Source organism: Cucurbita pepo, chromosome 3 (genome assembly GCF_057944985.1).
Source record: "Cucurbita pepo subsp. pepo isolate OVF chromosome 3, ASM5794498v1, whole genome shotgun sequence".
NCBI classification, from domain to species: domain Eukaryota; kingdom Viridiplantae; phylum Streptophyta; class Magnoliopsida; order Cucurbitales; family Cucurbitaceae; genus Cucurbita; species Cucurbita pepo.
In genome coordinates, this window is record NC_141800.1 from 10,912,627 (window position 1) to 10,929,805 (window position 17,179).

A 17,179-nucleotide genomic window follows, 5' to 3' on the forward strand; every position below is an offset into this window, starting at 1 on the left:
AACATGCCTTACTTACAAGTAAAATATTAGACCATTAACTTTTCATTTTATAGCCGTCCAACCACTCAGAAAAATATATCTGAGTAGAAGCTAAATATTGGGTATTTAATAAAAGGCATTTGGTTTAGTGGTACGACCCTCACTTATGGTGCAACCTCAAATGCCCCTATGTCTAAATCTTTTCTTATTGAAAGACTTCATATTTATATAAACTTGTTGTTCGTATTATACTTACCATCTTAGGAAATAAAGAAAAAAAAAAAGAAGAAAAACAAAAATTAAGGCGATTAAAATTATAATGATAATGCTCTTAATATCATTTCATGTTTTCCACTTTTGGTAAGTATGCCTATCCAAATCTTAAGCAGATCTAGTAGAAAGCTCTTTGTTCTTATTATGTTCTTGTTTTGTTCTCCAAGACACATTCTACATCCAAGGCTTCAGTTCAAGTACATCGAGAACTTCATGTGTTTCCTGCAATACGACAAAATATGACCTTAATACCTAGGCCCAAGGATTTATACATACGTTTTAAGTGGCATAACAAGGGCATTTGGTCTAGTGGTATGATTCTCGCTTTGGGTGCGAGAGGTCTCGAGTTCGATTCTCGAAATGCCCCTTCAAGAGAGATTGTAGAATTAAACGAAGTAAATAAATACAATAAAATGACACAAGTTATAAATTGTGAATGATAAGCTTAAAATAATCTAAATAATAACAATGCATTCTATGTCGAAATGATTCATAAATTATACCTAATTTTTCTAATTTTGGACATGTTATTGATGACGAGACGTTTAGGGTTTTGTGACATGAGAATTGTGGGGATGTAGCTCAGATGGTAGAGTGCTTGCTTTGCATGTGAGAGGTACGGAGATCGACACCCCGCATCTCCAAAATAATACTATCCATTATTAAGTATGTTATTTCTTTTCAATTTTTCCTTAGTCATGACATGTTGAGTAGCCATATTTCTTCTTTTTTCACTATTATTAAGTATGTTATTTCTTTTCAATTTTTCCTTAGTCATGACAGGTTGAGTAGCGATATTTCTTCTTTTTTCACTATTATTGATGACGGAAAATTTAGGGTTTTGTAACATAAGAATTGTGGGGATGTAGCTTAGATGGTAAAGCGCTTGCTTTGTATGCAAAAGGTATAGGGATCGATACCTTACATCTCTAAAATAAACTATCCATTATTAGATATATTTTTTACTTTCAATTTTCCCTTATTCATGACATGTTGAGTAGCGATATTTCTTCATTTTCACTATTATTGATGACGGAAAATTTAGGGAATTTAGCCCAGATGGTAGAGGCGAAAAACTATTTGTTATTAATATTTTATTTCTATTCAATCTTTCCTTATTTATGACATAATGAGCCGAGATATTTTTTCATTTACACAATTATTTATGACGGGACATTTAGAGTTTTCTGATGTAAGAATTGTGTGTATGTGGATCAAATGGTAGAGCGCTCGCTTCTCGTGTGGGTAGTACGGGGATCGATACCTTTCATCTCCAAATGAATGGATTATTAAATATATTATTTCTTTTCAAAATTTTCATATTTACGACATATAATGCGTAGGGATAGTTTTTCATTTTCACTATTATTAATAACGAGACATTTAGGGTGTTATGATGTAAGAATCATGGGGATGTAGCTCAGATGGTAGAGTTCTCTCGTTGCATGCAAGTGATACGTGGATCGATACCCTGCATCTCCAAAATAAACCTTGTTTATTATTAAATATGTTATTTCTTATCAATTTTTCTTTATTCATGACATGTTAAGTGTGATATTTCTTCATTTTCCCTATTATTGATGATGGAAAATTTAGGGGTTTTGTGATGCAAGAATTGTGGGGATGTAACTCAGATGCTAGAGCGCGCTTAGCATGCGAGAGGTATGGGGATCGGTACCTTGCATCTCCAAAAGAAACTCTATTCAATCTTTCCTTATTTGTGACATCATGAGCGGAAGTATTTTTTCATTTTCACTATTATTGAAGGAAACTATTGTTATTACTACTTTATTTCTATTCAATTTTTCCTTATTTATGGCATAATGAGCTGCGATATTTTTTCATTTTCACTATTATTGATGACAAGACATTTAGGATTTTGTGACATAAGAATCGTGGGGATGTAGCTCAGATGGTAGAGCACTCACTTTGCATGCGAGAGGTACGGGGATTGATACTTTACATTTGCATCTCTAGAAGAAACTATATGTTATTAATATTTTATTTTTATTCAATATTTCCTTTATTATGACATAATGAGCAGAGATATTTTTTCGTTTTCACTATTATTGATGAATTTAAAGTTTTGTGGATTCAGATGGTATAGCGATCACTTTGCATGCGGGAATGTAGCTGATCACTTTGCATGCGGGAATGTAGCTCAGATTGTTTTATTTCTATTCAATCTTTTCTTATTTTGACATATTGAGCAGAGATATTTTTTTATTTTCACTATTATTGGTGATGGTAGGTTTAGGATTTTATGACATAAGAATTATGGGGACGTAGCTCCGATGGTAGTGCACTCGCTTCGCATGTGAGAAGTTCGAGAATCGATACCATGCATCTCCAAAGGAATCCTACTACCAAATATTCTATTTCTATTTCAAATTTTTCTTATTTATGACATAATGAGCAGGGATAGTTTTCATTTTTACTATTGTTGATGATGGGTCGTTTAGGGTTTTGTCATGTAAGAATTGTTGGGATGTAGCTAAGATGGTAAAGTGCACTCTTTGCATGCAAGATCCACGAGGATCAATACCCCGCATCTCCAAAAGTAACTATTTGTTATTAATATTTTATTTTTATTCAATCTTTCCTTATTTACAACATAATGAGTAGATATATTTTTTCATTTTCACTATTATTGATGATGGGAAGTTTAAAGGTTTTGTGATGTAAGAATTGTATGGATGTAGCTTAAATGGTAGAGTGCTTGCTTTGGATGCGAGAGGTACAAGGATCGCTATCATGCATCTCCAAATGAAAACAATCAATTATTAATCTTATTTATGACATAACGAGCAAAGGTAGTTTTTCATTTTAACTATTATTGATGACGAGAGGATTAGGGTTTTGTGGTGTAAGAATTGTGGGGATGTAGGTAAGATTATTTAGTGCACTAAAAGGTATATGGGTTGATACCCCACATCTCCAAAAAAAAAAAAATTATTTGTTATTAATATTTTATTTCTATTAAATCTTTCCTTATTTATAACCTAATGAGCAGAGATAGTTTTTCATTTTCACTTTTATTGATGACGTGACGTTTAGGGTTTTGTGATGTAATAATTTTCGGGATGTAGTTCAGATGGTAGAATGCTTTCTTTGCATGCAAGAGGTACGGGAATCGATACCCCACATCTAAAAAAGAAACTAATTGTTATTAATATTATATTTCTACTCAATCTTTCCTTATTTATGACATAATGAGCGGAGATATTTCTTCATTTTCACAATTATTGATGACGGGGCGTTTTGGATTTTCTGATGTAAGAATCGTGGGGATGTAGCTCAGATGGTAGAGTTTCCCATGTGAGAAGTACGGGATCGATACCTTCTGCAAATGAATTGATTACTAAATATATTATTTCTTTTTAATTTTTTCTTATTTCGACATAATGAGCAAGGATAATTGTGCGGATATAGCTCATATAGTAGAGCGCTCGCTTAACATGTGAGAGGTGCGGAGATTAATACCCCGCACTCTAAAGGAAGACTATTGATTATTAAACGTATTATTTCTTTTCAATATTTTCATATTTATGACATAATGATATGGTAGAGAGCTCGCTTAGCATGTGAGGGGTGCCGGGATTGATACCCCGCATCTCTAAAGGAAGACTATCGATTATTAAATGTATTATTTCTTTTCAATATTTTCTTATTTATGACATAATGAGCAAAAATAGCTTTTCATTTTCACTATTATTGATGACGAGACGTTTAGAATTTTGTGATGTAAGAATCATTGGGATACAGCTCATATGGTAGAGCGTTCGCTTAGCATATGAGAGGTATGGGGAATGATACCCTGCATCTCCTAAAGAAACTATAGGTTATTAATATTTTATTTCTATTCAAGTTTCCTTATTTTTGACATAATGAGCCGAAATTTCATTTTCACTATTATTGATGACGGGTAGTTTTGGGTTTTGTTACCCAAGAATTATAGGGATGTAGCTAAGATGGTAGAGTGCATCTCCTAAAGAAACTATTCGTTATTAATATTTTATTTCTATTCAATTTTACCTTATTTGTGACGTAATGAGCAGAAATATTTTTTCCTTTTCACTATTATTGATGACGGGCAGTTTTGGGTTTTGTTATGTAAGAATTGTGGGGACGTAGCTAATATGGTAGAGTGCTCTCTTTGCATGCGATTGGTACAGGGATCGATACCCCGAATACCCGGCTCTATATTCTTAAATGCTCTATAATATGGTGGTGCCTTAATGAGATATTTTAAATGGATTGTATACGCGTTTAAATGTTGTTTGCTACACACAAAAAGATAGGGATACTTAAATTTTTAAGTCACTCTTGAAAAGTATGGTGTGGGATAAATTAGATTATTGCCTATTATTTCTAAGAATATATTAAGTCTTGGGACTAATGTTTGTCATTTGTAGAGATGGCATATAATAGAGCAATTCATTAAAATGTTCTCATTTAGAGCAATTCATATAGTACCACTCATTGTTCTCAATATGTTTATGTAATTAATCTTCCTATTATTTGTAAGAATAATTCATATAGTACCACTCATTGTTCTCAATATGTTTATGTATTTAATTTTCCTATTATTTGTAAGAATATTAAGTCCTGGGACGAATGTTTGCCATTTGTAGCCGTTCTCGTTTAGAGCAATTCATAGTACTACTCATTGTTCTCCTTCTGAATATGTTTATGTATTTAATCTGCCTATTATTTGTATGAATATTAAGTTCTGGGACGAATGTTTGCCATTTGTAGAGATGGCATATAATAGAACAATTCATAGTACTCTTCTCCTTTATAGCAATTCATAGTACCACTCATTGTTCTCGTTTTGAAGATGTTTATGGATTTAATCGACCTATGTCTCTTGATTTGCTTCCTATTCATTCTAATATTTTTTTGAGTAAACAACCACAATTAAGGCAGATATGATCAAAACATTGCACAAACAGGTGAAAGGAGACAATTGAGAAACAAAAAGTTACTTTAAGAATTAAATATTTTTGTGAGTAAAGCCACCACAAGTAAGGTCTGATCAAAACATTGCATAAAGAGGTGAAAGAGACAATTGAGAAACAAAATTTCAAAGTTGCTTAAAGAATTAACAAAGGACGGAAAGAAATCATTTTTCAACCCAATAACTGGGTTTGGATACATTTTCGCAAGGAGCGATTTCCATCTCAAAGGAAGACAAAGTTACATCCAAGAGTGGATAACCCTTATCAAGTACTTAACAATGCATATAAAATGATGTTCCTTGAGAATTTTCAGCACATTCTACTTTCAATTTTCAATGTTGCAGACTTAGTTCTTTTGATGTAGGTGATGATTTTTCTGATTCGAGGACGAATCCTTTTGACGAGGAGGAAGATGATAAGGATCACGGTGATCCCAATGTTCCAACTGGACCAGCCAAGAAGATTCAACAAGCATTCATTCTTTATCTATAAAATTGGATAGGCTTTGTTCAACTCTCATTTCATGTGTTACAAGCTTATTCGATTGAGGAAGAACCATTTGGAGCTTCAGAAGTGAATATTTACACAGTTAAAGTAGAGGATGAAGTTGCAAGCATCATTAGATGAGTTGTTAGAAAACTTTATTTATCTTTAATTCATAAAGTATGTAATGGTGAAATTGACCTTGTCTTCGGTGGAGATTCAAGGGGATTGAGATTAAATCCCGGCCACTAACTTCTTTTGTGCGGAGACTATAAATATCGCCAAATTATTATGTAAAAATAAGATTTTAGAGGAATGAAATTGATCTCTCAAGTTGAGAAGTTCTCTTAAAAAGAAACTACATAAACTTAAAAGATGTTAATTCCATTTTACAATATTTAAAGGGTAGCAGAGAAGTAGTTTTGACATATCAATGTAGGTTTTGAAAACTAAAATTTAAAAATTTAAAAATTTAAAAAAATTTAAAAATAAATATAAAATAAAAGTCGTTTTCAAAAAACTTAGTTTGTGGTGAAATTTTGCTTAAAATTCAAATGTATTGTTTCAATATCTATCCCAAAGGAATGCATATGCTTTAGTGGCAATGCAGCTTCAACCAAAATAATTTGAGCGGGATCATTCATAATCTTAAAGGTAGGAAATATAGGATATGAACTTTATTTATGTCCATATTTTTTAATAATATTAATTGAAATACATCCAATTGATTCGAAGAATAAATTCCATTATGTTATGGACAATGTGAAATTAACGTGACAATAATAGTAGGTTCTAAAGCACAAAAAAACACGTGGATAAATTTCAAATGTTGTGGCACACAAAACACATGGACTAGCAACTAAAAATGATTGTTTCACTACAAGTGCATTTGGTCTAGTGGTATGATTTTCGCTTCGGGTGTGGAGGTCTTGAGTTTGATTCATGAAATGCCCCCACAATTATATCAATTTAAATAGTTTGTTGTTTCTTTGTTGGGTTGTTGGTTTATTTGATAACCCTTGAATATTAGAATTGGCATAAGCAACCGCCCGATTTGCGCCCGATTATTTCTTTGCTTACTGCCCGATTATTTCCTTGAACTCCTAGAGATAAGATTGCCATCAAAGCAATTTGCTTATTTTTCTTTAATTAAACTCTCCTAGAAAAACCAATTTGCCTATTTTTCTTTAATTAAACTCTTCTAGAAAAACTAACTATTTGTATAAGATTGCCACCAAAGAATATGGGTTCCAACTCAAGGAATAAGATTGCCATCAAAGCAATTTGCTTATTTTTCTTTAATTAAACTCTAGCCTGATTATGAGTGTCAAAATTTGGTTTAACCAAATATGCATGTTTGCCAAATAAAACCCACAAATTTGAGTGGAATTTTGAGTGTCAAAATTTGGTTCACTCAAACTTGCATGCTTGCCGCATAATCCCACAAATTTGAGTGGAATTTTGAGTGTCAAAAATTTGGTAATCTCAAATTTGCATAAACATGTAAATATGACTCTATAAATAGAGTGATTAAGGAAAATGGAAAGTTTGCTCGAAAAACTTTGAGAAAGTCTCTCAAAGCTCTCTCTTTACATATACTAAATTCCTTTCACGTTTAGTCATTCACCGGATTCCACAATCCCGTTCTAAGGCTGGAGAATAGTTGGGAAGATACTAGTTGTGGTTCGAAACCAGTTCGTTAAGAAAAAGAAATTTGAACTACAAAAGGTTAGTATTCAAACTCATTGAGTTTTAATGCTTTTGAACATGCTAGCTAATTTACTATAATTGATGTACTTAGAGTGCCTAAGATCCAAATTGCTTCTGCACGTGTTATTGTAACACCATCAGTATTAACAAATTTATATGAATATCAAATAAAGTAAATGAAATAACGATGATATGTTCAATGCATAATTGAATACGAAGTCCACAACAAGGATATTTATGAACATCAAATAAAGTAAATGACATAACGATGATATGTTCAATGCATAATTGAATACGAAGTCCACAACAAGGATATTTGGTTTAGTGGTATGATTCTTGGTTTAGTGGTATGATTCTTGCTTTTGGTGTGAGAGGTTTTGAGATCAACTCTTGGATTTTCCCTTTAATATAAAAGACCTAAATAATGAAATCCAATGCACTTAATTTGTTTCACTTTGTGTTTTTGTAGGTAAAACAATTTATTAATTAAGAATGTCATGTATGGATTGAAAAGTTAAAATGGTTGATGATTTTCTTTTCTTTAAATCCTTAAACTTCCTATTATACAAAAAGACCTACCTCACCTTTATAGATTTCAAACTTGAGAGAAAAAATCATATCGAGTGAGAGCTAAAAATGATAGATGTTCAAGAAGAAAAATTTGGTCTAGTGGTATTATTCTTTTTTAGGGTGTGAGAGGTCCTAAGTTCACATCTTAGAATAGAGGGATTCATAGTACCGTTCTCCTTTAGAGCATAGTACCACTCATTGTTCTCCTTCTGAACATTGAACATGTTTAAAAAGTTACTTTAAGAATTAAATATTTTTGTCAGTAAAGCAACCACAAGTAAGGTCTGATCAAAACATTGCATAAAGAGGTGAAGGAGACAATTGAGAAACACAATTTCAAAATTGCTCCAAGACTTAACAAATGACGAAAGGAAATCATTTTTCAACTCGATAACTGAGTTTGGATATATTTTCACAAGGAGCGATACCCATATCAAAGTCAAAGGAAGACAAAGTTACATCCAAGAGGGGATGCCCCTTATCAAATCATTGAAATAATTAATAACAATGCATATAAAATGATCTTCATGGAGAATTTTCAGCACATGAGAATGGTGGGGATTAATATAATATCAATGCATTCTATGTCGAAATGATTCATAAATTATACCTAATTTTCCCAATTTTGAAATTCCTATTTTGGACCTATTATTAATGACGAGACGTTTAGGTCTTTGTGACATGAGAATCGTGGGGATGTAGCTCAGATGGTATTGCGCTCGCTTTGTATGCGAGAGGTACGGGGATTGATACCCTACATATCTCCAAAATAAAACTATCAATTATTAAATATGTTATTTCTTTGGAATTTTTCCTTAGTCATGACATGTTGAGTAGCGATATTTCTTCATTTCTCACTATTATTGATGACGGAAAATTTAGGGTTTTGTGGTGCAAGTATTGTGGGGATGTAGCTCAGATGGTAGAGACACTCACTTAGCATGCGAGAGGTATGGGGATTGAGATACCCTGCATCTCCAAAAGAAACTATTTGTTATTAATATTTTATTTCTGTTCAATCTTTCCTTATTTATGACATAATGAGCGGAGATATTTTTTTCATTTTCACAATTATTGATGACGGGACATTTAGGATTTTCTGATGTAAGAATCGTTCGGATGTAGCTCAGATGGTAGAGCTTCCCATGTGGGAAGTATGGGATCGATACCTTGCTTCTCCAAATGAATCAATTACTAAATATATTATTTCTTTTCAAATTTTTCATATTTACTACATAATGAGTAGAGATAGTTTTTCATTTACACTATTATTGATGACAATATGTTTAGGGTTTTGTAACATAAAAATTGTGGGGATGTAGCTCAAATGGTAAAGTGCTCGCTTTGTATGCAAGAGGTATGGGCTTCGATACCTTTCATCTTTGAAATAAAACTATCTATTATAAAATATATTTTTTACTTTCAATTTTCCCTTATTCATGACATGTTGAGTAGCGATATTTCTTCATTTTTACTATTATTGATGACGAAAAATTTAGGGTTTTGTGATTCAAGAATTGTGGGTATTTAGCCCAGATGGTAGAGCGCTCGCGTAGCATACGAAAGGTATGGGGATGTATACCCTGCATCTCCGAAAGAAACTATTTGTTATTAATACTTTAGTTCTATTCAATCTTTCCTTATTTATGACATAATGAGCCGAGATATTTTTTCATTTACACAATTATTGATGACGGGACGTTTAGGATTTTCTAATGTAAGAGTTGTACGGATGTAGATCAAATGGTAGAGCGCTCACTTCTCGTGTGGGTAGTACGGGGGTCAATACCTTGCATCTCCAAATGAATGGATTATTAAATATATTATTTCTTTTCAAAATTTTCATATTTATGACATAATGAGCACGGATAGTTTTTCATTTTCACTATTATTGATGACGAGACGTTTAGGGTTTTGTGATGTAAGAATCGTGGGGATGTAGCTCAGATGGTAGAGTGCTTGCTCTGCATGCAAGAGGTATGTGGATTGAAACCTCGCATCTCCAAAATAAAACTATTTATTATTAAAAGAGGTATGGGGACTGGTACCCCGCATCTCTAAAGGATAACTATCAATTATTAAATATATTAATTATTTTCAATTTATTTTTATTTATGACATAATGTGCAGAGATAGTTTTTCATTTTCACTATTATTGATGACGAGACATTTAGGGTTTTGTGATATGAGAATTTTGGGGATGTAGCTCAGATGGTAGAGTGCACGCTTAGCATGCGAGAGGCACGGGGATTAATACCTCTTATCTCCGAAAGAATCTATTCATAGCGACTCTTATCTCCGAAAGAATCTATTCATAGCGATATTTCTTATGACAGAAAATTTAGAGTTTTGTGACATAAGAGTTGTGGTGATGTAGCTTAGATGGTAGAGCGTTCGCTTAGCATGCAAGAGGTACGGGGATGGATACTTTTCATTTGCATCTCTCGAAGAAACTTTTTGTTATTAATATTTTATTTTTATTCAATATTTCCTTATTTATGACATAATGTGCAGAGATATTTTTTTTCGTTTTCACTATTTTTGATGAATTTAAAGTTTTGTGATGTAAGAATCATGGGAATGTAGCTCAGATGGAAGAGCGATCACTTTGCAGCGAGGATGTAGCTCAGATGGTTTTATTTCTATTCAATCTTTTCTTATTTTGACATATTGAGCAGAGATATTTTTTTTATTTTCACTATTATTGGTGATTGTAGGTTTAGGATTTTATGACGTAGGAATTGTGGGGACGTAGCTCAGATGGTAGTGCACTCACTTCGCATGTGAGAAGTTCGGTGCGACACCCTGCATCTACAAAGGAATCCTACTATCAAATATTCTATTTCTATTTCAAATTTTTCTTATTTATGACATAATGAGGAGGGATAGTTTTCATTTTCACTATTGTTGATGATGGGATGTTTATGATTTTGTCTTGTAGGAATTGTTGGGATGTAGCTAAGACGGTAGAGTGCACTCTTTGCATGCAAGAGCCACGAGGATCGATACCCAGCATCTCTAAAAGTAACTAATTGTTATTAATATTTTATTTTTATTTCATGTTTCTTTATTTATGATATAAGGAGTAGAGATATTTTTTTCATTTTCACTATTATTGATGATGGGAAGTTTAAAGGTTTTGTGATGTAAGAATTGTAGGGATGTAGATTAAATGGTAGAGCACTTGCTTTGCATGCGAGAGGTACGGGGATCGCTATCATGCATCCAAAGGAAAACTATCAATTATTAATCTTATTTATGACATAATGATCAAAGCGAGTTTTTCGTTTTCACTATTATTGATGACGGGACGTTTAGGGTTTTGTGATGTAAGAATTGTGGGGATGTAGGTAAGATGGTTGAGTGCACTCTTTGCATGCGAGAGGTACGAGGATTTTTGGTTTTGTTATGTAAGAGCTGTGGGGATGTAGCTAAGATGGTAGAGTGCATCTCTTGAAAAAACTCATTAATATTTTATTTCTATTCAATTTTTCCTTATTTTTGACATAATTAGGAGAAATATTTTTTCATTTTCACTATTATTGATGACGTGCAGTTTTGGGTTTTGTCATGTAAGAATTATGGGGATGTAGCTAAAATGGTACAGTGCATCTCCTAAATAAACTATTGGTTATTAATATTTTATTTCTATTCAATTTTTCCTTATTTTTGACAAGCAGAAATATTTTTTCATTGATGGCGCTCAGTTTTGTGTTTTGTTATGCAAGAATTGTGGGAATGTAGATAAGATGGTAGAATGCTCTGTTTGCATGCGATTGGTATGGGGATCGATACCCCGAACACCCCGCTTTGTATTCCTAAATGCTCTATAATATGGTGGTGCCTTAATGGGATAGATATTTTATATGGATTGTATATGCCTTTAAATGTGGTTTGCTACACGAAAAAAAAAAGATAGGGATAGTTAAATTTTTAAGTCACTTTTGAAAAGTATGGTGTGAGATAAATATTGCCTATTATTTCTAAGAATATATTAAGTCTTGGGACTAATGTTTGCAATTTGTAGAGATGACATATAATAGAGGAATTCATAGTATCGTTCTCCTTTAGAGCAATTCATAGTACCATTCATTGTTCTCCCTCTAAAAATCTATATGGATTTAATCTGCCTATTATTTCTAAGAATATTAAGTCTTGGGACGAATGTTTGCTATCTGTAGAGATGACATATAATAGAGCAATACTTCATAGTACTGTTCTCCTTTAGAGCAATTCATAGTACCACTCATTGTTCTTCTTTTGAAGATGTTTATGGATTTAATCCACTTACACCTCTTGATTTGCTTCCTATTCATTCTATTATTTTTGTGAGTAAAGCAACCACAAGTAAGGCAAATCTGATCAAAACTGTAACTACCCAAAATTTTCTACCGGTCGCTACTGTATACGTAGCATAAACATTGAATGCAGAAGACTTCATTTAAATTCCATAAAACATAACTTTTATCTTAAAACACAGCTATGGACTTACGTGTTTCGAAAACATTTTTAAAAAAACAAAAGAAAAGAAAAATAAAATAAATAAGCGTTTTAAGTTAAAAACATCCTATTCTAGCCTAAGTCTAAGAAAATAAATACCACTATCCTGCATGTGCCATGGTCTCGAGTGGTGATGTCGTCGTCAGTCGTACAGGAATGTCTTGCCTTTACCTGAAAAATGTAGTAGCACATGGCTTGAGTATTTAAAGAAATACTCGGTAAGTGACCCCACTATTGGGGTTAAATGCAACAATCACATGCAATGAGATGATGGGACCTATCTTTCATTCCATTTTCCCTACGGTGCTGTCCTAACGGGTAATTTTGGACATGTACATATACTTTACACACAGCCCATACGTGCGAGTAAGGGCTCACCAGCTAGTTCGCACACCGTTGGGCCTCTTTTCTTATCTGGTGGGCATACTCTGGGAGCCCCTTAGGCCAAACACCCGCTAGAACTAGTAACCGTCACGATAGTGCTATGCAAAGCATAACGATCGTTGTCCTGCCATTGGATGTACGAGTCCGTACCCTCGTGATGGGATAGGGGTACCCCCCAAATGCACGAGCACACATAATGCATGAGGTCCCAAAACTTTTCCATTTTCATTATCCTTTAATACAACCCTGCTAGCATTGTGTACATATCATATCATTTTTCATATCGTTTCAGATATCGTTCATCATTCATGCCATATCGTTTCTCATTCTTCAGTTCTCAAATCATACATAATTCTAACGGGGTTATATTTCATGCCATTTATCGTAATTTCATGTCATTCATATCATGCTGTATACACACAATTTAAGAGACCTAACATAACGTTCTATGCTTTTAACATATCATTTCATCATATACACATCATACCATGACATATTGCATCACAATGTATCATATCATAAACAAGTCATAACGTAAACACTTCGTAATCATATCGTTCTCTAACTTATCATAGCCTTAACGTTCTTAGACCTATCACAGACATATCATTACGTGAACGTACCTTAGTCATCTCATTACAAGAACTTAACCTAACGCTATCATTCTATCAATCAATCACAAACCTATCCCTTTCTACCCAGAACCTAACCGTATTCTTCCATCAATCTCTCTTATCCATATCACTCCGGTATGCAACCTAACCTTAACGTTTCATGAACGTAATTTACTCCTATCGTTACATTTCGTTTTGTGCATCATTTTTGTATCCTATCTCAAACATATCCTTGAACACATCGACGTAATTATTATCATACAATTCACATATTATGACATATACATAACATATATGAAGCATATCGATCCACAGAAAATTCACACATATCAATATATATGACATGTGCAGAACCACAGGGAACGTGTCAACATCAAATATAACCATGCTGATAGTAAGGTCACTTACCTGGTTAGCTTAAGTCGTTGTCACGTATATATCTTTAATGAAAGTTCGATTCTGTCCTTTGAAATCCAAGTCAACCTATGTGAGCCCATGACATCAGTTTCAAGTTTGAATTCTATAAAATTATTTCTATAATTTACATTGTTAAAATTCTGATATTTTGTGTTAGACAAAATTGAATGGAGTTCCATGCCCTCTGATATTTTCGGTTTTATTTTTAAATTCTGTTCAACAAGTCTTCCCTCAATCTTCCCTCCTCCATTTTGTAATTATTTTCATTCTGTAAATAGATTGTGAATTCTGTAAATAAGATATTACTCTAACTCTATATTTATTTTCAGTAAACCGATATTATTGGCCAATTTTAATCCGTAGATTTATGTATCTGCCAACTAAATTTATTTTAATTCCAACCTTATTTTCTATTGTTGGATCGGTATGGTATGGCAACCCTAGAGGGGTGAATAGGGTTTTAACCACACAAGTGTTTAAACGTGATTAATTTTTATAATGATGAAACTTTTTACAAATAAGTAGAAGATGATAATTATCATAATAAAATAATTCAAGTCAAAACAACAATCAAGTAGAACATACAATAAATCGCAATAATAATTTTGAAATTAAATAGGAAAGAGTTAGAAAGATGACACCGTAGTTTTATAGTGGTTCGGTCAAACTCGACCTACTCCACTCCCCAAACGCCTCTTGGGAATTTGAATAAACAACTTTCTCGACTCTTTCCGCTGATCAGAGCCAAACTGCTACACTACTCTTTTTACGAGTTCAAGAGCAAACTCAATCCTTTCCACAGCACAAGATCAAACCGGTACAAGTATTTTAATTTGATAGTAACACACCACAACTCTTTCCAAGAGTAGATTTACAATTTGGAGCACTCACAACTATCTTCTCACATTACAATAAAAAAATCTCTCTCAAGAATAAAATGAATAAAAATAAAATTGGAAGCTTGGAGAGAGCAACAAACAATGGAGACTTTGAACAAATAAGGATTGGAGAATGTATGGAAGTTGTGTGTATGAAATGTGGGGAAGTTGATGAGTTTATATAGAGAATAAAAGTGGCAAAATATAGGAATTAATATCGACCACTGGATTGTGTTAGGAAGAATGGAAGGTGGAGATTAAAAGTAAATAAATAAGAAAATTTTCTAAATTCATTTATTTAAAATTTTTAATATAATAATAATAAAAAGTTATGTGAGTAACCGTCAAATGAAAATTTAAAATTTATTATAAATATAATAATATAATAATAATAAAAACTATGTGAGTAACTACCAAAATTTTAAAATATAATAATATAATAATATAATATAGTAATAATAAAAATCGATGTGACTAACGGTTAGATTCAAATTTATATTTTGTAAAAATAATTTTATTTAGAAATATAATAATAGGAAAAACTCCGTCCTTTGTTACTCTTGTAAAATTATAAATGTCATACTTTGATATATTTTTATTTTTCCATCATTTTGATTTTGCTGCCACATCATCACGTCGGGTATGTTGTCTCGACTCTAATTTCTTAGTTTTAGCTCTTATTTGAGTAATTGAAAAGTCGTTGAAATCGTTATTTCTGACCTTATATTGTGGACAGTTCAAAACACTGGAAATAGTTAATAATTAAGAGTAGGTTTGTTATCATCAAAACATCAATCAATTAATTGATTGAAATTAATTAAAGTGAGATCAATGGCGAAAAGGTCAACATCTATAACTTCCAATGCTAACAAAAAATCTAATTAATTGAATATGGGATCCCATTACTCTAGGATTGGTAAAATATCAAATATGAAAGAAATTTGATCCTAAATTAATTTCTTATAACCATAACTATAGAAGAAGGAAATCTGAGATAGGATTTTACCTAATAACAGACCAAAATCTCCCCAAATAAATGTGCATCATATTCTTCTGTTGAAACACCATTTTACTTTTTCTCAAATGTGACCTTTTTTTTCTGTTTATTTTTTGGATGAACTGTGATATTGTGGGGTTGAGCAAAGAGGATGCCGATGAGAGGTTAGTGGAAAGAGGCCGGTAAATTTTATTTTTATTTTTATTTTTATTTTTAATTTTAAGTAATCGTTTTTAGTTATTTATTTATGAATTATTATTATTATTATTATTTTGACGTATATATTTTTTTATAATTATTTTTATTTGTTTATTTATTTTTATTATATATATATATATATTTTGCTATTACAAAAACATTTGTTGAGAGGAGACAATTGAGAAACAAAAAGTTACTTTAAGAATTAAATATTTTTGTGAGTAAAGCAACCACAAGTAAGGTCTGATCAAAACATTGCACAAAGAGGTGAACGAGACAATTGAGAAACAAAATTTTAAAGTTACTTCAAGAATTAACAAAGGACGGAAGGAAATCATTTTTCAACTCGATAACTGGGTTTGGATACATTTTCACAAGGAGCGATACCCATCTCAAAGGAAGACAAAGTTACATCCAAGAGGGGATTACCCTTATCAAGTCCTTGAAATAATTAATAACAATGCATATAAAATGATCTTCCTAGAGAATTTTCAGCACATTCTACTTTCAATGTTGCTGACTCGAGTCCTTTTGATACTAAATATTTATATATAGTAAGAGTAGAAAAACGAAGCAGGCGTAGAAGAAAAACTAAGCAAGCTACTAAATATTGGGAACTATAACGTTGGATACGGAGGATGGAGGCGTAGAAAAACTAACTATATATATAGTAAGAGTAGAAAAACTAAGCAAGCGTCGAAGAAAAACTAAGCAAGCTACTAAATATTTATATACAGTAGGCGTAGAAAAACTAACTATTTGGGCTCTAGAACGTTGGATACGGAGGATGGAGGCTAACTATTTATAGTAAAAATGTGATAGAGATATATATACGAAATATTTATATAGAGTAAAAGTAGAAAAACTAAGCAGGCTACTAAATATTTATATATAGTAGGCGTAGAAGAAAAACTAAGCAAGCGACTAATATTTATATACTGTAGGCGTAGAAAAACTAACTATTTGGGCTCGAACGTTGGATACGGAGGCTGACTATTTATAGTAAAGATCTGATACAGATATATATACTAAATATTTATATATAGTAGGCCTAGACAAACTAAGCAGGCTACTAAATATTTACATACAGTAGGCTAAAAACTAACTATTTGACTCTAGAATGTTGGATATGGAGGCTGACTATTTATAGTAAAAATTTGATCGAGATATATATATTAAATATTTACATACAGTAGGTAGGCGTGGAAAAATTAA

At 32.2% G+C, this 17,179-nt stretch overlaps 1 non-coding gene across 1 annotated transcript; it reads left to right on the forward strand.

Annotated features, from left to right (window-relative positions):
• Positions 1-547: 547 nt before the first annotated feature.
• On the forward strand, positions 548-619 carry TRNAP-UGG (transfer RNA proline (anticodon UGG)). The gene has a single exon. It is a non-coding gene; the product is annotated as a tRNA-Pro (tRNA).
• Positions 620-17,179: the final 16,560 nt, after the last annotated feature.